The sequence below is a fragment of the Terrapene carolina genome, unplaced genomic scaffold (assembly GCF_002925995.2).
Source record: "Terrapene carolina triunguis isolate 2854851 unplaced genomic scaffold, T_m_triunguis-2.0 Scaffold69, whole genome shotgun sequence".
NCBI lineage: Eukaryota > Metazoa > Chordata > Testudines > Emydidae > Terrapene > Terrapene triunguis.
Window position 1 is genome coordinate 59,253,163 of NW_020664420.1, and position 22,842 is coordinate 59,276,004.

Consider the following 22,842-nt stretch of genomic DNA (forward strand, 5'->3'; position numbering starts at 1 on the left):
CACCCGGATTGGTTTACAACGCGAGAAAGGGGGCGTTTCCTTATTCTCTCCTACTCCATGCCAAAATATTATCCAGCCCCACCTTCCTGAAACCTGACTAATTGAATTACAAGGAGATCCCAGTGGTCCCTGTATGGTCTTGCTGCTAAATGTAACCATTTCAACACAGGCTCTGTCTAGGGGTCCTCTCACTCACATACACGCCCATAAACTCATCCTTAAGAGTGGACAGCTGTCACTGAAAGGAGTGTAGAAAATAATTCAGTCGTGCAATAAAGCTCCTTCATCACTTAGTTTAGATTTAAATATATGATTTATACGCCACCAGGGATCTGACATCAGCTGTTACTGGATGAGATGTGACAGGACCAATTGAATTGGTTTGCAAATTTTAACTCTAATCTTAAATATTACATAATCAAATTAAAATCGTGCGGTTGTTTAGCAGTCTGGAAAACAGATTCTCCTCTGCTTTGTTTTGCCTTTAATCTTCTTCCAACAATTGTATTTTGGCTTGCTAAACGGCTGTGTCTTTACGTAGTTTATTCAAGTGAGAGTTTATAATAGGGCGTGTCCTGTAAATATCTCATGGGACAATGATCAGACACAAACGTAACCCCGCGTCGGTGGAGCTGGTGTTAATGCGGCAAAATGAACCGCCAAAAAACACTGCAAGTTCTACGTGTAAACTATGAGGATGAGCTAATAATAATGGAACTACTCAGCTCTATTTCATTAACATATCTCAAAGGGCAGAAATGCCATCACTATGCACCAGCTGTATGTGCTATGCTGCACCGGCAGGGAGATAGATCAGGTGAGCTTTTCCATCCCTAATTTAAAGGGTGTGTTGTGTCTATACAGACACACATTCTTTTACCTTCCACTAACCCCCCCCCCCCCCAAGCTACAAACACGTTTAGCTCCGAAGTTTGCAAAAGCCTCTAGAAGATGTTGGCTGAATGGGACAACAGTTGTGGACGAGGACTTTGCCCTCTTTCTATAGACAGAGGTGGCATCGACTGCGAAGGGTCGCAGTACTACAGTTACCAAAGAGAATCCCCTTGCCAGGTCCCTCTCACGTATTCCTGTCTCTTCTGAACCAAGCACCTTTAGTTCTGGACTGAAATCGTGCCTGCCCCAGTGTATTTTCTGTTGCTTCAATAAAAACCTTTCTCACCATGTCCTTCTCTCCCGTGCCCACTCAATCTCCCCATGTGGCTCGCCGTTTTCCCGGTGCTTTTGAGCTGTTTGAAAGCGCCCAGACTCCCTCCAGTGGTAGATTATCATGCCGCACTTCATGTTGGTATTTCTTAAACCGACTAGAAAACTGAGCCCCATAAAAGTCCACACACTGGATTAGTCTATGGGTCTAAACTAGTCTGAAATACCAAATAAAAAGAATAGGTCAAACGCCACTTAAATTTCTCTGTTTTGTTGTGTGTTTCCCTTTAAACGAGTAAAAATCCCTCATATAAATAGTATTCACAGCTGCTCTAGATTTAGGCTTTGATCTTATGCATTTTTCTCTACATCTAAAGTATATTTAGATTAATATTTTCTATTTGTATACACTCTATTACATTCAAATATTTTGAAGCTGTGAATGGATATTAAATGCCACATTTAAAAAAGTATGTATTTCAATTACAAGACAAGGACTAATAGCACTTGAACTATTTAAAAAAATCTATCTAAACAAAAGTTACAACTTTAGTGGTTGTTTGTTTGTTTTTACTTCATTATCATGGATTTAAAAAGATTTACCTAACTGTCACTTACCAGGGTTACCTTCAGCCTTCTACTCTAACATGTTGCAGCCCATGAAATATTCCTGGGGGGCAGAAACTGTCAAAGACTCTAGAAGTAACAAATACCCCCCAAAAAGCTAAGTACTTCTTATTTTATAAAAAAAATAGCATTTCTAATTTTCTGACCTTTATTATTTTTGTCACTCTTGTAGGCTTCCCAAATTTTGATAGCTTGGGCTGAGTTCTTTGTGCGTGAATGGATACATCTTATGTTAAATTTCCTTTAACTATTTTGATAATAGGAATATTATACACAGAAATCATTGCATTGTCTGGGCAAGAAATCTTATTATAGACCCTTTCAAGGGATCTCCTTAACTACAGCTAAAAAGAAAAGTGGTTGGCTTTTGCTCCTTTAATTTATTTTTCCCTTGCTGTCTTGTAAGAAATATTGTAGGAAAAAGCTGACTTTTTAGTTAAGCCATTTTTGATAGATGGTCTGTTATATTTCCACTGAGGTTCAATCCTGCATACCCAATACTCTGCAAGGTATACAGGAGCAGACCCTTTGTATACTAACAGCAATAGAGAGGTGCAGAACACAAGTAAAGTGAGTAAAATTAATACTGTCTGTAACTGTAAAAAAGTGAGAATATCTGGCTGTAGCAGAAAGACATAGCTGTCATGGTACTGTCTCCCTCTCCCCACCTGCTTTTGTTTAATAAACTGTAGATGGCTATATTTTATTAGTTTATAGACAATGCAGAAAATTAGAGAAACAAGCACTTTGAACCAAAACAAAACAAAAACAGTCTCTTAAAAAATAATTCTTTAGTGACTGAAAGGTCTACTTCTCTTTGCAGATGTCACAACATGAGCAATTTATGTGCGCATACTGAATATCTAACATCCAACAAGATGTCATCCACTGTCTAATGCCCCCTTTTGTAGTTGCATGATTAAGCAATTATTGACGTCAAAGATGTAAACTACTACTGCATTCCAATAAGCACCTCGGCCTTGTATGCATTTAGTGGAATCATAAGGATTGTTAACAGGGAACTGTTCAGTATTAAGTTCAGTTAAACTATTTTGAATAAAGTATTTCCAAGTTTATAAGCAATAGATCTGAATTGGCTGATGAATGGCTTCCATTGCCGCCACCTTATCCCCGGCTTGAGAATCTTAACAAATGTTTAAATATGAATTTTGTAATATGTGTTTTCTGGCAGTTACATAGTATTTTAACTGCCTTGGTTATACTGTGCTGCTGTTAAGCATTAGGCTAACTGATTAGGTATCTTGAAATAATGTAAAGTACATAACTAAGACTAGCTTTAGACTTACACTTACAATGGGTTTTCCTTTAATATACCTGAGAAAGCTGTAGAGAAATACTTGGCTTTTCATGGACTTTTAAGTAACTACACAGTATTTTAATTGTTTTGAACCATTAATCAAGAGCAATAGTTGGACATTTAAACAGGTATGAATTACATACTGAGCCAAATCCTGCGTGTCTGATTTATGCAAGCAGTTCTGTTAAAATAATTTGTATATGTCATAAGTGCCAGATGTTAGCTGTTACTAAATGCACAAATATAAACAATAAGACAGAGCACCTTAAAACTTTTCCTGTAGCATATGTATAGCATTTTTGGTTTGCAGTGTTGCTTTTTGAGGTATAAATTTTGTGTCCTATTTTAAGAGTAAACAACTGGGGCCCAATCCTGCTCCTACTGAAGCTGATGACTTCACTGGGGAAAGGACTGACCACTAGAATTTTATCTATAATTAAAAATGGGCGAGAGTGCAGAGAAATGCTTTAAGAAATACTGACCCCCTGCAGAATCAGTTTAAAACTGCAAACAGTGTAACTTTCAAGAATTTTCTGTGTATGTTCTGTACAAAGGGAGGGGGATTTTTTCATTACATTTTTGTTTAAGTGGAATTTTATTGGGTTTAACCTAAAACAAGATCCTATTTATATAGCTGACTCTCTTAGTGGACTCTCTGTAACTTATCTTATGTTCTTTATGAAGAACAATATATATTAAAAGCCCAGCTTTTTTTTATCTATTGCAAACATTGAAATGTCTGTTTCAGAACTTCCAAACATCACATTTTCTTACATTTTTAAAATCCCTTCCTGATTCCATAAAACTACTACTGAAGTATTACTTTCAAAACTTGTAGTTGAGACTGTTTTTAAAATTAATAAGTGAACAAAATGATTAATAATTATAAATCCTCCCCTATTTTACTGCAACTCCTGACGCTGTAGGCTGTCAAAGAGTAATACAGAACAAAATCTTGAACATATTTTTCATACAACGTGAGTAGTATCAAAGGGATACATAATAATGTTAGAGAGAATAATTCAGGTCTTTACAGGGAAGTGTATTCATTATTTGATTCCAGCATAGGCAAATATTCATGAGCCAGATAAAAGCCTTCCTTGCTGGGTGATTTTCTGACTTAAGGATTTGTTTTCTTTTTTTCTTTCCCCTCTTAGAGATGCATTTACCTAAGTGAGAAAGCATGTGTGTAATGTATACATGGATTTTTTATTTCATTTTTTTAGTGTGTATAATTTTGTGGAAAAGTAGAGAATCCAATGATCATAGATAAACCTGCCTCAAATATTTAATTACATTTTCTACTAGTTAGAACAGAGGATGAATTGAAGACTCTATTTGCAATTCTTTCAATGACACTGTGTGGCCTTGGCCATGTACTTAACCCCTCAGCCTCTGTATCCCCATGTATTAAAAGATGCTAGTATAGATACACCTATTTCACTAGAATGTGCTGATATTCAATTAATTAATGGTTGTAGATTTTCAGATGAATTACTTTGAGATCCTCAGTTGAAAAGAGCTGCATAAATGAAAATTATCATATTATTATTTTTGCAAATTTTCATTTGTGTTTTCACCAGGTGCTGTTCTCAACAGCTGTCTGACACCCCCAGAAACCCTGCCTATTCTTTTGCCAAATTATTCTTGGAATTTATTTATACCTTTAATGAAAGTTATCAATAACCATCCACACTGTTTCTATTTCAACTTGTCAGTACAAAATCTGTGTATCTGTCTGAGCACCCGGAAGCACTTGAACTCACCAATTAGAAAAAGAGAACAGAGTGGTTGATAGACATCTTCTGCACATGTCTATTTGCCTGCTAGACTGGAAACGTTAAAGTTTAGATATATCAAGAAAGACCTTTGAGAAGAAAGCAGAGCATTTCCCTGAACTTTAAACTGGCATCTTAAACATTTTTTTCAACGAAACTTGATATACAAAGCATTACGGGGGAGATTTTCAGAGCCATTAATGGGAGTTAAGCACCTGATTACTCTTTGGAAAATCTTTTCATATGAAATTATATCATCACAGAATATATGTAAAATTGAAAATAGCTGTCAAATGAAAAGTGTAATTGCTTTCAATATCATGTGGGTTTTACTGATAAATTACAATATTCTGTATCCTACCATGCTGAAAATATTAAACTAACCGTTTGCTTCTCTATCCAGTCTAAATCTTCAGTTTAGTCTCTCTGGCCACCCAAGGAAGTCATGTTCAGCTGTCTTGATTTGTCATTAATGATGAATCAATGAGAATAAATGTATGGTAAAACAAACCAGCTGATGCAGTTCAGGCTGTTGTGGCTAAGCAACAGAAGCCATAGTTTTTAGACAGTCCTCTAACTTCCCTTTGCCCATACATTCTACTTCTCCCCATATGCACTCTTTTTAAATAAAAAAGATTAAGAAATTAAAGAGTATCTTCTTTGTAGGATTAATTGATTATGACTCACTACATGTAAGACTACATTTAATGAACAGTTCTTACATTAAAGACCTCTTAGTCTTAAGAAAGACTATGTTAAACTGAATTGTCTGGGTGGTAAAATAGATATGTGAAAATAAATGAAAGTTAAACATTGGGAAACTTTTAGACAGCTTGTTGTATATAGCCCTGATCCAGCAGGCAGGCCAAGGAATGAAGCACCATTGAAGGTCTGAGATTATGGGTCTGTAAAGGCAGCCTCATGATGAAAACTCCGTTGAAGTTATGAAGCTGTGTGCAGGTGTGGAGTCATTTCAGGATCAAGGCTCACCAACCAGATAAACAAGCAGGTAAATAGTCAGAGATGCTGTTTGACCAAGTGATGTTTTTAAGGGATATGTGTTACGTATCCTCCGAGGGCCCACACAGGGAATCTGTTCCTTCAGAATTTACAAAGTAAGGAGAATTAGCTTTTCAGGGTACATTTTAAGCATTCAGTGGCTGGAGATGGTCCAGGCCACTTTCAGAGGTATGTACAAAGCCCACCCAGTGAGACAAAATGTAAAGCAATGGAAGAAAAGCAGGAGAGAGGCTTAACGCAGACTAAGCATTAATATTGTGCCCCGTTCATCCATGCAGCTTCAGAGGTCACCAGCTGTTGCTGGGAACATTCAGTTAAAGGAAACAACATGCAAAGAATTCATTTTTTTCAGGTGTTTTCACCAAACTCAGGGAGAAACGCTTATGTACACTGATCAGTGACTTGTTCACGAACAGTATGGTCATGTTTCTTCCCATTTTTGTTCTTATTTTCACAGTCTGAACATGTAATAGTCCTTTTCCCTCTTTGTTCTAACAAATTACTTTTGTAACAAGGGAGAAAATAGCTAGCGATAAAAGCTCATGAAGCCTAAACATTATTAGGAAATTAAAAATATTATCAAGATACCCTTTAATTCTTCATACATTTTAATAGTTAGAGATGAAGAAACCCTACCAATTCAGTTTGCAAAACTTCCTCAAGTTTTCCTGTTGACCTTGTTCACCTATGAATTACAATCCAACAACACATAAATAGTTTGTATTTACTGCAAAATCCTGTGCTTGCTCATGCCTAACTTGAGTGCATAGCAAAATAATAGGCTTTGGCACCATTCTCTCCTCATGCTGCACCACCAGCATTACTCACATTAGTGATGATGAGACAACGGGGGGGAGGGGGGGATGAACAGCAGGTGAAACAATGCAGGTTACTATGGATCATGCAGCTGCTTCTGCAGCTCTGCTTTCTTGTCAGTGGAGGCACTTGCCCTGATATAGAACATTGGGAACAAGTGGATTCTCTTCCCACGGGTAGGTTTTACAGACTACAGGCACATAGTTAGGCAGCTCCAGCTTCCGAGTTGTTGCCTATCTGAGAGGTAGCTAATGCTAAGAAAGTTACATGATCCCTTTGGATATGGTCTCTTTTGTACATTGGCACCAAGACATTTGTTCAATCTGATTCTAGGTCTAAGCATGTTCATGTTACGGAGAAGGTCTGTCTGATTATGAACATGATATGAAATAAATATAAAATCAGTGACAAGGCAAATTCTAAAAATACTATGTGGTGTTGTACTTCAGAAAAAAAATTGGAATGTGATGCTCTAGGGCAAAAACACATTAAAAATAAGAACATTTTTCAATGCAGTTAAGTTACTTAAGGTTTGACCAGTTCAATATTTCTCTAACGTATTAGAATATAGTGTCCAAACCAGTCTTTGGATAGGCTGTAATCCTGATGAAACTGAAATGTTTTCATTAATTCATTTTCCAGGATATCTCCAATGGTATGCATGCCATGGTCTGCTTGCACCAATTCCAAATTAATATTGCTCCCCTGACCATCTATAGTAGCATAAGCTACAAAGTGCTATAATTTAAGAGATCCAAATGCATTAAATGTTAGAATTTTATCTTATATTTTACTAATCCCACAACTACAAGGTGGATAGGGTCACTAAATTGTGTATGTCCTTGGGGTAATATAGGAGGTACTTCCTTTTGAAAAGTTAGCTCACAATTTCTCTTTCAAATGTTTCATCGTGAATTATTCTATACATGTTAGACCCTAATTTAGCTTCTACACACACAAATCTAGTATAATCTCATTGTTTACTGTAAATTGACATAAGAAAATGCTGGTTCTTGAAAACAAAGTTATAGAAATATTCATACATATTTAATAAATTAATCCCACACCTTTTCAAGGTTTATTTTGATGTTTGTTTTGCAGTCCTTCATTTTGGATCTTTGTCACAAATATTTGAAAGGCACATGTCATCTATTTGAATTTTGAAAGGTGTTCTTGGAATCAAAATATATCAGACTTCAATTTCAAAGTGATGAAGTCACCAAAGATTATAGAATTTAGCTATAGATGAATAAAGGATAGATGTGAAATATATTAATATTTTACAATTGAAGGGAGGAGCACAGAAGTCAAGAATTGAGTAATTAATAAGTCATAAAAGAGAAGAATAGTGATCGTGAAGAGAATTCCAAAATAAGATCTCTTAATGAAAGGCGATTATTAATATCTAACAAAATCTACTGTGCATTCTATTTGTATAACAGCATTTAGCATTTTTGCATAAACAAAAGAAAAGAAACTAATTATTTTACACTTCTAAAATCCTATGTCAACTGGGATACGGAGGAGGCACTTAGAGTAGAAAATCATGTCACTGTAGAGGTTGCTGATGAAATCAGCTATCTTTTATGACAGTATACAGGTTTTCATTTTGAGTGACAACCGATGTTATCTATTGTGCAAACATTGCCACTTTTTCCCTGAGCAATGAAACAGGATTATAACAATTCATTTTCCCCTATTACTAGGCCCTACTTCAGAAAAAAATCAGAATGTGATGCTCTAGGGCAAAAACACATTAAAAATAAGAACATTTTTCAATGCAGTTAAGGTTTGACCAGTTCAGTATTTCTCTAACATATTAGAATATGATTTGTAGTTGAGTTTCATCAGAAGAGATTTACATGGTATATTATCATCATCATCTCCTCTTCACACATGGCATATTCACATACTTGTTATATGATGCAGGTTAAATTCTCCCCATGTCTATACAGGTTCACAAGCAGAAAAATGGGTGTACAATTTTTTATATTTATATTTTATTGACTCCCCCCCCCAAAAAAAAATAAAGGGAGGAGATGGGGGGAAGACATAATGATCAATAAAGTAAAGGAATGGCACTGGAGGGAAAGGAAAGGAAGAGCGGTCAGGAGAGGGTAAAGGAGATCGAAAGCTCAGTTTCCATCTGCTAGGAATTAATCAAAAGTTTCTAAAATGTTAGACCAGATCTTTCCAATTTGTCTGAGGTTCCTCTTCTCTGACAATGTTACCTGCTCTTTAGTGGCCAGGTCAGCGAAGCTGCTGTGCCAAGCTCCTATCGCTGGAGGCACTCAGCTCTTCCATCTAAGCAATATAAGTCATTTGGCTACAAGCACTGGTCTAAAGAACCAAGCTTTCTGCGAGTTGGAGCGTTCCCAAGATGATGGGAAATATCCTTAAACACAGTTCTGGGAAGTAATTTTTAAGGAAATATCCATTATCATATTAATTCTCCTTCCTAAATTAGTGTACTTTATCCAAATATAGTGCACAAGCAGCATTTCACATAGTGTTGAGGTAAATATGATATTCTACCGCAACATACAACAGTGTGTTGTTAAACACAAATTGCCTGATTCTGTAAGATGCTGAATGTGTCCAGTAAGGTGGACACTAAGATGGAAAACTAGAAAAGTGTATGTGCAACCATGATATAACTGTGCAAGATGCCAACAAAGCAGCATGCAAGTCATTCATGACAGAGGCCATGGCAACAGCAACAAGGTAGCAAATAGAGCCAGACCAGCAAGTGTCATGATAGCCTGCCACAGCAGGATTTCTCTTGCTATGCACGTACCTCACAATATATGGTCATTTGCTGCTGCACAGGCTATAGGGCTTACTGCTAAAGATGGTGTTACTGTATATGTGTTGTAAATGTACACGTTATCAAGAAATAATTATTGATTAAAAGCACAATAAATGGCCATTAACAATGTAAAGGGCTATGTGAAAAATCAAATGTTGCCTGTAAAATTATACTTGCCAACAGACATTTTATATGTTATAAATCAAGAGAATATAGTTCATAATAGTTTAATGTAACTGGGCAGAAGAGCAAAGGATACTATCATAACACAATAGATAGCCTTACAATACAAAGCCTGATAGGAATGTTTACTGGTAGGATAAATATGGAACTCTGAAACCTTTTCACAGTAAAGCCTCTTTCTTATATCTGGAAGAAAACATATTTTTCCTGAAAAACTTAAAAGGTTATAATAGTGGTTTAAAATAAGTAACTCTCAATTTTTCCTTTGTGGTCATCAATTCCACTTCTCCAAAGAACCTCAAACACAATAGGCACAATGCCAGAACAAAAATTAAATGCTTGTGTGATCCCCAAGGGAAGACATACTTTAACTATGAAGTATTCTCACTAGAAACCTTGCAAACCTTACATGAAAGTGAATGATCTAGAGTTTGTGGCATTCACGTTTGCTGTTTTGACAGCACTGTTTATCAAAATAACTACAATTTTCAAAAAAAGACTACTTAATTTTGACTATATTGCTTTTCTGTCTGGTAGCAACTGTAAATAATAAGTCCAGTAGGTTCTTGGTTTAGTTGCAGTTGATTTAGTTTGTTCCGCAGCAATCAGTTAATCCCTTCAAAGTATCATCACTATTCAGTTCATTATTTTCTCTAAGCATAGTTGGTTGGATGGAATATATTAAAGCTACTTGTAAGTATTTAAAAAAAAAAAGTTAGAACATAATAGGACCCCTGCAGACAAGTCTTTTAGAGAATCTAAAGACAGATGCCTTATATTGTTTTCCCAAGAACCTTCCACTACCCTTTCTCGCTTTCCTCGTCTCCTGTATTTATCCTTGTTACTTATACTCATTTAAGTAACTGCACTAATAGCAAGTAAGGTTACACATGAGAGATATTGTGATCCTTCTTAGCTTCTTTTTGATATTGTCACTAATTTATAATAAAGGCTGCCTGGCTGTAATTTGGTAGCATGTGTTCAAAAAGAGCAGCAGCTTAACCAGGGCCAGTGCTAATATTAAGGCAAACTAGGCGGTTGCCTACGGCGCCAAGGTTTGGGGGCGCCAAAAAGCGGTGCCCCCAATTTTTTTTTTAACAGCGTTCCTGGGCTGGGCTGCCGGCGGCGCACTGACACGTGCAGCTCAGACTCCCTCTCCCTGCTCCACTTCTTCCACCTCCCAGGCTTACGGCGCCAATCAGCTGTTTGGCGCCGCAAGCCTGGGAGAGGAGGAGAATTAGAGCGGGGGCGGCGTGCTCGAGGAGGAGGCAGAGCAGAGGTGAGCTGGGGTGGGGAGCTGCCGCAGGGCTCCCCACCCCAGCTCACCTCTGCTACGCTCCCTCCCCGAGCACGCCATCACTGCTCCACTTCTCCCGCCTCCCAGTTTTGCGGCGCCAATCAGCTCCCAGGACTTGCGCTCGCCAAAGTAAGCATGTTTTATTTGCAACAAACTCACACACTAAAATATTTTTAATGGATTTAAGGAGTCTACAAATTTTAAAAGAAAGTTCTATGATTTACTGAATGTGGTATGACCAATAATAGATCCTGGTTAGTCAGGATGTATAGTGCAGAATATATGAAAAATATAGTTGGTCATGGACAAGAGAGAGAACATATGCTGCTGATAGTGAGTTGGAATTGAGTAGTGCATTATATTCAAAGTCTTATACTATCAATTTTGTTTGACATTATATGCAAATATGAGATGATTCCAACAGGCAAAGAAGTCTATAACAATATAGAGGCAATAAACTGGGCACAAGCAAACAATGTGTGTTTTAGTACGGCTAACAGTAAATGTATATACATCTAGAAACAAAGAATGTGGGTCATACTTACAGGATCGGGGACTCTATATTAGGAAGCAGTGACTCTGAAAAAGATTTGAAGGTGCGAGTGTAAAATAGCTGAACACAAACTCCCAATGTGACGCTGTAGCCAAAAGAGCTAATGAGATCCTGGGATGCATAAAGAGGGGAATCTCAAGTTGGGGTAGAGAGGTTATTTTACTTTCTTATTTGGCACTGGTGCGACCACTGCTGGGACCACTGCTGGAATACGGTGTCCAGTTCTGATGCCCACAATTCAAGAAAGATGTTGATAAATTGGAGAAAGTTCAGAGAAGAGCCACAAGAATCATAAAAGGATTAGAAAACATGCCTTATAGTGATACACTCACAAAGTTCAATCGATTTAGCTTAAGAAAGAAAAGGTTAAGGGGTGACTTGATTACAGTCTAAGTACCTACATGGGGAACAAATATTTAATAATGGACTTTTCAATCTAGCAGAGAAAAGCTAGAAGTTGAAGCTAGACAAATTCAGAATGGAAATGAGGTCTACATTTTTGATGGTGAGGGAAATTTATTAGAACAATTTACCAAGCATTATGGTGGATTCTTAAGCCAAGATTGGATTTTTTTCTAAAAGATATGCTCTAGGAATTATTTTGGAGTTCTATGGCCTTTATGATACAGGAGATCATTCTAAATCAGGGGTAGGCAACCTATGGCATGCGTGCCAAAGGCGGCACACAAGCTGACTTTTAGTGGCACTCACACTGCCCGGGTCCTGGCCACCGGTCCGGAGGGCTCTTCATTTTAATTTAATTTTAAATGAAGCTTCTTAAACATTTTTAAAACCTTATTTACTTTACATACAATAGTTTAGTTATACATTATAGACTTATAGAAAGAGACCTTTTAAAAACGTTAAAATGTATTACTGGCACGCGAAACCTTAAATTAGGGTGAATAAATGAAGACTCGGCACACCACTTCTGAAAGTTTGCCGACCCCTGTTCTAAATGATCACAATGGTCCCCTCTGACCTTGGAATCTATGACCTAGTGCATGGTTAGTCAATCAGTAATGAGAAGCAATTGGACATTGATGATGCACCCTGAGCCATGGTGTCAGATTTTAGATACCCAAAGATTTTAAATACATTTTAAAAACTAAAGATCATGAAGAATGTTTTCTTTTCCTGATGGGTAGAAGCAAATCTGAGCTCATTTTGGATTTGGTAATTTCTCTACTCACAGTAGCCTTTGCTCCATGTTATCCCATAGCTATGCCTCCTTTGTAGCTCCATGGAGTTTGGAGATGGGAATAGAGATGGGGCACTGTCCTCTGTATCCCATGAGGTTTCTGCACAGAAATTGGGCTTGTCATTAATACAGCTCAGAAATGGACTGTTTCCTTTTGCATCAACTTCTCAGCTGCTATTGGTCAGCAGGAGGAGGACTCAGCCAATAGTAGGAGCCATCACACCAGGAAACAGGTGCCATTGAGTAGTGCAGCACCATGTTTCTTCTCCACAGATTCCCGGGATCTCCTTCTGCTGCAAACTCTACAGGGTCCAAACCCCTCTCTTTGGTAGATATGCTTAGCAGGAAACATCACAAGGGCAAAATGACAGAGTTTTCCTTCTGCTGTCACAGGTTTCTCCATGGGAATATAAACCTAAGTATTAGAAGAGAGCCTTTGGGGAAAAGTACACAGGGAAAAATAAAACTTGATAAACTGGGAAAACAATGGTCTGGACTGAGACTTTAGACTCATTCCACAATTTAAAAAAAAAAGTGAAATGCTGAAGTCAAAAAGAGTCACTGATTTCAATGAAGTAAGGATTTCACCCGAATATTCCAAATGTAGCATAAGCCATGACTGTATAATCCAGGCCAGGATTTATGGAGACCTTGAGTGGTGATATTAGACTGCCTGAAGCTGCATTTACTTAGGCTCGGATCTGGAGAGCCAGAGAGATCTTGTCAGTCTGCATCCTTGTCAATAAATAATCCTCTCTATATTCATTACAAATGAGTACTATCTCTTTTCTACTGTAAGAAACATGGCACCCCTCACACTAACAATATTAATACTCTGAACTGTATTATTAAATGCACTTCCTGTCATTGCTGAAATGCTTTATGAGTCTCTGTCCTTCATGGATAATATTTCATCTCTCAATTTCTGAAGATAATTCAGGATTGATATCTTGGAAACATTCATGTCCTTCACCATTGTGAATACCTTCCAATTTCTGTCATTGTTCCACCAAGAAATGAAAGGGTGAAAGTTGTTCTACATAAGAAGTGTTGTCAGCCATTGTAGCTATAACAGGGCACTAGGAAACAGAACTTCCACCTATTCTATTACTAGTTCTGCTACTCACATGCTGTGACACCTTGGACAATTCATTTAACTTCTCTGAGCTGCAGTTTATATCTCTGTAAAGTAGGTCTAGCAATTATTTACTTTGCATGGGCATTGAGGGGATTAATTAATGTCTGTTAAGCACTTGAGATCTTTTGGATGAAGGGCATTATATTAGAGCAAAGTGTTACTATTAGAGTCATACATTTTAAGGCAAAAAATGACTATTATAATCATCTAGTCTGACCTCCTGCATAATACAGGCCATAGAACTTCACCCAGCAATTCCCACACCAAGCCAAATAATGTGTGGCTGAACTAGAGTATATCTTTCAAATTACATCCAGTCTTTAAAGATTTAAATTTAAAGATTTCAAGTGATGGAGAATCCATCTCTTGATAAGTTGTGCCAATGGTTAATTACTCCTACTGTTGAAAATATGAACTTCATTTCCAGTTTAAATTTGTAAAATTTCAACTTCCATCCAGTCAATTTTTGTTACACCTTTTTCGGCTAGATTAAAGAGCCCTTCTCATCTGTCAGAAACTCATTCCCCATGTAGGTACTTATAGACAGTGATCTATAGATCCACTTTACCTGCTCTTCAATAATCAAAATAAATTGAGCTCCCTAACGTAAAGCATGTTTTCCAGTACTCCAATCAATCCTGTTGCTCTTCTCTGTAGTCTTTTCAACATTCTTTTTGATGTGTGTGGTATAAGCATCAGAACTGAACACAAATGGCTCAACTGTGCTGTATAGAGAGGTGATATAACCTCCCTGCTTCTATGTGATATGCCCCATTTTTTAATTCAAGGACTACATTATCCCTTTTGGTCACAGCATTGCATTCGGAGCTCTTATTCATTTGGTTGTCCACTGTGGCCTCCAAGTCCTTAAGAGTCACTGCTTTCCAGCCTACAGCCCCCAGTCTTCGTTCCTAGACATTGCATTTGGCCAAACTAAAGCACATGTTTTACTACTAATAATAATTAATAATCACTAGGAAAGAGTGAACTCTTTTGCTTAAATTTCTAATCTATCCAAATACCATGGGTTTAAAATTAGACTCTAAAAACAAAATCTTAAGCCTGCATTCTGCAGGAGTTACCCTGGAACAGCAGCATACAGGGGGTCCCGGTATACATCTTCCCCTTATTGGTTGTTTTGGATATCCATGGCTCATCAATAGGGGAACATGTTCTGATTTATGTTGATCCTGATCTGCATATCCGTCATTTGCACAGATCAGGATTGACGTGAATTGGAGCACGTTCCCCTATTGTACAGTACTGTACTTGCGTCCGCCAGCCATGTTCAAGGCTTATTACCTACAGAGGATGTTCTCCATGCTGATTAAGGAGACGGCAGGTGAAGGAAAGCCCAGTATAAAGGAGTTTTGGAAGTCCTACAACATCTTGAATGGCGTGGAAAACATTGATGTGTCGTGGGAAGAGGTCACTTCGCAATGTATGAATGGTATTTGGTGCCATGCATGGCCAGATGCTGTCCACAGCTTCATGGGATTTGATGCCGTTCCTGCTCTTGAGCAAGAAATTGTCAGATGTCAGCTTCAGGAAGGATGATGTACAGGAGTTGTTGGAGTCTCACGCTGAACAACTAACAAATGAAGAACTGATTGAGCTGGACCAACAACGGATATCCGAAGAAAGCAAGGACAATGATGACGATGACATGGGGCAGGAAGCCAGGAGTCTGACAACAAAGAATATCTCCCATTTCTTTTGATTTCTGGATGAAATGATGGAAATCATACAGAGCTGTGATCCTTTTCGTGAATGGTCTGCCAAAGTCTCCAGGGCTCTCAATGATGCAGTGGCTTGCTACAGGGAGATCTATCATTCAAAGATTCATGCAGGAGAGCAGACATCAATAAAATCCTTTCTAAGACTTCTGCAACCAAAAAGCCAGCCCAAGAAAACCCAGCCGTCACCTCTACCTAAGTTTAGCGTAATTGACACCGTTTTAAACTGTATTACTGTACTGTATTTACTGAATTTACTGTATTAAAATTTCTGTGTGTTTGAATGGTGTTAGTAGGGTTCTACATTATTTTATTCAATGTTTTATGTGTAAAATGTGTACTGTATAACCTGTCATTGTAAAAACAAACACTGTTTAGGCAAAAAGAGCACTATCATAGGCGAGTGTGGTGAAGTTGTGAATGCATCCCCACCCCCCATTCCATTATTTCTTATGGGGACAAACTCCCCAGTATACGTCATTTCTGTATCCATCGCCCTTTTCAAGAACACAACCCCAGTGTATACAGGGGACCCCCATATTGAAATCTTCTTTCGAATGAATGGCTTTAGAATGGAGGGGAAAATCAGAGATGATTCTTGAGTCTCCCTCCCATCCTGCTCTGCTCCCTGCCAGAAAAAATCTGACATTATATGTTTAAATTAAAATTGCCTGCTTTAGGATATTGAGAACCCCAAGCCAGATTAGTTTTGAGAGCCTCCATCCTACTAGAATCCCCATCACATTACTCCCTTTCCCCTACACATCCTCATTTCTCTCTCTCCCTATCTCCTCCTTCTTCCCACCATGCACCCCCTTCAATTCTCCCAGAACCACCATACCTTCCACTTCTATCTCCTCTCCTAAGGACACTGTCTCTTTTTCTCTCATTCTCCTCCCTTACTCTAGGACCTCCCTCTCCCCACTTACCCAAACAATGAGTAAACGCTGCTTTGTCTGCCTATTTATTTTTATTCACTGTTCTCAATGCTGCATTAGTTAGATCGCTGTAGCCTGATCTTCCAACTGGAAAAAGATTCTAGTAAAAAAAGACTAATGAAATGCATATTTGCAGCTAAGCTTTGACTTGTTTTTAAGATAATGGTAATAATGGTATCAGTGACAGTTAAATAACAGAATCTTACAGTGAGAAAGCAGCATTGTACCAGCAAATACAATAGCTTTAAAATGAATTGCACAGAAAACGGAGGTGGAAATGCTCCCTACAGTATATTCTCCAGTGATTTGGACAGTGGAGTTTTAAATGCCTCAAATGATGAATCTTTCACTTCTCTGGGGGGAATAGTCTGCAGTCTTACAGATTTAACCATAAAGATTTTTATTCTGATATCTGAGCTACATTTTTCTTTGCTTTAATCTCATCCCACTCCTGCTAGTTATAGCCCTAAACAATTCTTCCTCCATGGTGTTTACATGCTTGTATTTGAATTTAATTAGAAGATGTTCCAAAGCAGAACCATCAAAACCAGTTTTGACTCTGTCTTATTGGACTAAGCTGATGTGACCTGACCTTTTGCGATTATGCAGTTATTCCCATAGTGAAAGGAGAAACAATTATGTTAAGATCCAGGCACTTCAGCTAATGCACTGGTGAGGTCATCAACAAAGAAAACAGTATAAATGACACAGGCAGTTACATCCATCTCACACCACACTTAAGAATTGAATAGCATAATGAAAATACATTTGATATATGCATAGGGCCTAGTCCTTCTAATATTGAACTCAGCGAACATTTTCTGATCAACTTCAGTAGGAACAGGATTGGGCCCATTAATTGGAATAAAGGAAAGAAGATTTCAGCATCTTTTTAAAAGAATGATATTCGTAAAAGGATTATGGACCCCTTTCTTTAATCATCATAAATAGAGCTCGGTAAAACAGGTTGGATATGCTTAAGGGCCTGCTAAGATCTGATATAGCTCCTCTCATCCAAGGATCTCAAAGCACTTTTACAAATACTAATTAGCTATCAGAACATCACTGGGAAATACTATTGGTTCTGTAAGTGTTGTTCTAATCATTTTACAAATACAGCAATTGGTTACATAAATTTCTTTAAGCCACTATGCCATATTAACATGATTGTTGATGACATAGTGCATTAGTTCACAGAGGCCCGTCAGGAGTGGTGCCCTATTGCACTGGATGTTTGTAACAGGGTTCACAACCCACCCCTTTACTTGAGGCCCTTGCTGCCCCAATAAGGCTCAGAGAGGCTTCAGGGTTGTGCAACACCCGTGTCTTTATTTACCTACAGTTATCCCACCACCAGTGTCTTTCTATTTACAAGCTTTACAGGATTATTCAATCTCTTTTACAGGCAGAGTTAGCCTTCAGCTAGGAGGCCTCCAGTTCCCGCCCTGACTGACTGACTTCTATCTGACACACACACACACACCCCTTTCTGGCTTCCTCCCAGCCTTCATAGCCCTTCGCTTGTCAGGCCAGCAGGTGTTGCCAATCCTCAGGCCAGCATCAGGCCTTTTTCATCATCCCCAATCTGTTTCCCTTGATTGAAGCTGACTGGGCAGGGGCTAATTAGGTGCTTTTGCACCAGCAACCTGCTACATACCTCCCCCCTTAAGCTGATGCTGGGCCTGATCTTCCTCAGCCCTGCTTTCCTCAGCCTGGGGTTTTACTCTGGGGGTGGCCTCCTTGCCCAACGGGGTGGTCCCCGGGCTCAACTCTGTGGGGTTTTGGCATGCCCCACCCACAGAAGGTGCATTAGGTAGGAGGTGGGCCACCCCACAAGTCCACCTCTGCCCAGAGGTCACCACACCAGTCACAACCTTGGGCAGGTCGCCTCGGATGTTCTCTTTCCTTCCCTGGTGGGGGAGATGGATCAGAGCCAACTGTCCCAAGGCTACCCACTGTCTCCGGTTCAGGCCCTCTGCCTCTTGGAGTTTGGGCCTCCCCCTTTTGGGTTTCTACCTTCTGATCTTTCTTTAGCTTCTCTGCCTCTATCACTGGGATTCCCTCCCCTGGGTGGTCCTGTCCTGGGACCTCCGTTCCCTCATCGGTCCCTCCCGTAGGATCCCTATCCTGGCTGTGTTGTCTAGGATTTGTATCTTTCTCCCCTTGAGGTTGTGGAGACTCCTCTTTCTCAAGGTCCACCCCCATAGGGGCCTGGCCCCCTCTCTCCAGGGTTCTCTCTCTCGCTTTCTCTGTTGGTCTCCTCCCCGTGCCCTCTTTCCCTTTTAGGGAAGGGTTCCAGTCCAACCCCAGGACCACAGGGTAGGGCAACCCCTCTATTACTCCTACCTGCTTCCAGACAAACCTTCCCTGCACCTCCAGGGGTACCTGGGCCATGGGACAATACTCCCCATCCCCGTGGATTCATTCCACCAGCATCCTTTCTCCAGGGATAAGCCAATGGCGGCTTCACCAAGCACCGTGGTATGAGGGAGCTGGCTGAGGCTGTATCCACTAGACCCCTCTGGGGCTTTCTCCCCACCCACATGGGGATGGTGGCTATTCCATGCCTCTTCCTCTGCCCCCTGACCTTCGTCCACCCACAGAATTCAGCAACCCCACAGTCCATCACTGGGCAGTCACGGCTCTTATGCCCCGGCTGTCCACAGCGCCAGCACTCAAGCTACCCTGGGCAGCTAGGGGTTTCCTTGCGGTGTGCTCACGGGGTTTCTTGTCTCCCTCTGCATCTCGCAGGGTCCAATGCTCCCTCAGGGGGGAAGTCTGCCTCTGCATATTCCTCCATGCTTTTGACGGCGGCTTCTACGGTGGCAGGCTGATGTTGCTGCACCTAGATCCGCATGCTGTCTGGGAGGCACTGTACAAACTGTTCGAGGATCGCCTGATCCATGACCTGCCCCACAGTTTGGGGGTCAGGCCTCAACCACCCCGTCGCCCAGTCTGTCAATCTCTGGGCGAAGGCCCGGGGCTGCACGCCCCACGGGCTGCCTGAAACTTTTGGCGGTATTTCTCTGATGAAAGCCCCAGGCAGTCCAAGATGGCTGCCTTCATTGTGACATAGTCCCTAGCCTGGGCATCCATCAGGGCCATATACGCCGCTTGTGCCTCCCCAGCAAGATATGGGGCTAGCCGCAGGGCCCAGGTTGTCTTGCCCCATCCCACGCCCAGGACCACCCACTCAAAGGTGCCCAAAAAGGCGTCAGGATCGTCCACTGGGGCCATCCTATAGAGGTTAAGGCCCAGGGGCCGGGTGCCATCTCCCCCCACCGGACTCACCAGTCTCTGCAGGAGCTGCTGCTGCTGCACCATTGCCTGTTCCTTGATAAAGACTAGGCAGGGGTTAGTTAGGTACTTTTGCACCAGCATCCTGCTACAATGTTATACAAACACAGAGATAGGCACAATTCCTGCCTCAAAGCAATAACAATCTTATAACGAGAAGACATACGTATGGGTGAGAACAAAATTGTCTTATCTTATACACAGAATGAATGAGAGTGGATTGAACTCACAGAAGCTAGAAGATTCCCTACAAAGAAAGAGCACCCACAGGAACCCCACACTCTACAATGTTCCATTCTACCTGCAAATAGAGGTGTGACAAAGCACAGATATGCTGTAATGGAGTCTCCCATTCAGTCTTCCTGACAGCTGCTGGATCAGTTGCATTTAGGAGCACTAACAGATTTATTTGGGCATAAGCTAAGATGCATCTGAAGAAGTGAGGTTTTTTTACTCATGAAAGCTTATGCCCAAATAAATCTGTTAGTCTTTAAGGTGCCACTGGACTCCTTGTGCTTTTTGTGGATACAGACTAACACGGCTACCCCCTGATACTTAGGAGCACTGAAATTCCTCACACATAGATCCCATTGAGAAGCTGGTTTACTGGTTGCTGCAAGAGTGCTGAAGTAATTGAATGTTAAACTGATTATCTGGGGCCCAATCAGGGCCAGATTAATGCCCAGGCACTAAAGGCCCAGTCTAGAACCTAGATCCTGGAATCACATAATAAGGTCAAAATCACATGGGGGAAGGTTATTTTATTTTATTTTTCTAGATCCTAAGGATTCAGAGAAAAGCTTGAAAACATGACCTAAGTATAACTGGTGCCTACCTGAGTTTGCAAACAGCCTGAAACAATAACTCTCAGGGGTGTGAACTGCCCCATTCATTGTAGTTCTGAAATGTGCTGCTGCTCTGTGAAGAGGTATAGCAATGTCACAAGGGTGAGGCCCTGTGTTGGGAGTGAGAGGGGTGCCTAGAGACTCAAGGGTGGCATCACTGAAGGTGGTAGAGAGCCACATTGGTGAGCAGTAATTAGCAGACAGGGCCCATCTACTCTTAACTTATTTCCGAAGTCCTGTGCTGAAAGCTTCTGAGTTATTATCCATGAGGGAAGGAAGGGGAAAGAAGGGTCAATATACAGAAAAAGAGAGGGGAATATGTTCAGATCACACAGATCCAAAACCCTTCTAAGGAAAAAGCTTAGTTATGTTCCAAGAAGAGCAGAGAGAATTAGCAAACTGTCTTCACTGCAAGAGAAGCAAAATACCGGGGAAATACTGCAGTCTCAGCTCTCTATAGAGAGAGATCTTTGATTCCAGAAGTTTCTAACAGAGCTACCTCCATATGTTGCTGTGGGCATGGCCAACCCAGCAAATTTCAACTCTTCTTCAGATTAATAGATTCTGCCCATGGGAATAGATTATTCAACAAATATTATTCTACCACTTCTACAAGCAAGGCTGGAGAGGATGAAAGGGGGAAAATAATGAAAAGAAGAAAAGAAATGCATGTGCAATTCTGTACCATGATTAACCATTCCATATACAATTACATAAGCTGTTTGTACAATCAAGGTGCACATGCAAATTATGCCTGCAGTTGCACAGACACATTGTGAGCCTATCTATTTTTAAAAGCAGGCTTTTTTAAATAGCTGCTGGCCAGTGGGGGAGCAGGCAGCAGATTCATTCCATCTGTACACCTTGCTGATTACACCCTGAAGTGATTATATGCTGTCTGAAGATGACTGTAAATCTAGTTTATGGAGATAGAGTCCTCCAGGAAATAGCACAAATTTGCCTGATATCCAAGGGTGATTTTGGATTTGGATTTTTGGTTTAGCTGAAAGACATGTAAAAAATACCTATTCCTCAGATAAGGAGAGAGCTCCATATTACCTACATATCTGAAGAGCAAGGTTTATTGCTTATGCCTCTCAGGTCAGGTCCCAAGGTCTGAAAGAAATCACACTGTCACGATAAGTGGATTTCCACTACCCTTAATTCCAATGGTAGCACATGAGTTTACATATTCTGCTAAATCTACCTCTTTTTAGCCAAACCACAGCCTTTTGGAGAATCTGCCATCACAAATGTGGAGAGTCCTGCTTTTTGGATGACAGCCACAAACTAGCAGATCAACAGTCTAGCAAAGAAGCTGCTGGCAGCTCCTCTGACAGATAAATTACTCCAAATTTCAGAGAGCTCCAGTGTGCATCTGCCAGTAGGACTGGGCACTACATAAACTAAAACTTTGCAATAAATTTTGAGGAGACTAAGGAATAAACCAGAACCAGAAAACTATCCCAACACTGCATGGCAGATTGCCACGATGCTCCCAAATGGTTAAAAAGGGAACCAAGAAGAAAGAGAGCCATCATTGCTGAGTAATGTGAACAGCCAGAGGAAAAGAATTAAAGGCAAAGTATTTCAAAGCTATGGAAGAAATCAAATTAGGTTATAATTAACTAAGGGACAAATCCAGGCAATGTAGCCACTGGGTGCGAAGGCTTTTGCAAATCATGGACACCCCATGATTACACCCTGAAGCAATCCTCTCCAGGGTGGCCAGATAGCTCCTAAGTGTCCCCGCAGTCCTCTCCCTGATTGCCATATATGGCAACCAGACAGCAGGAGATATTATTTCCTCCTTAATGTCCAAATGGGGGTGGACATGCTACTCTGCACTTGATTGCCAGGGAGAATAAATTGCTCATCAGAGCCCAGAGCTAGGAGTCCTAGATGACAGTCCTGAAATAGAACCATTGGCTGAGAGAGAACAGGCAGATAGGGTGAGTAATGAGAGAACAGACAACTCTGGCAACCCTCAGAATTATAATGGTTTGAGGTCGTTTGGTTAATCCCTTTTAGGGACCTTGGACTCTGATCTTTCTCTCTCCTACTGCAGCAGGTCTATGGGAGTTACTGCTGCCTTGAGTTGAAAAACAAAACCTCCATAGGT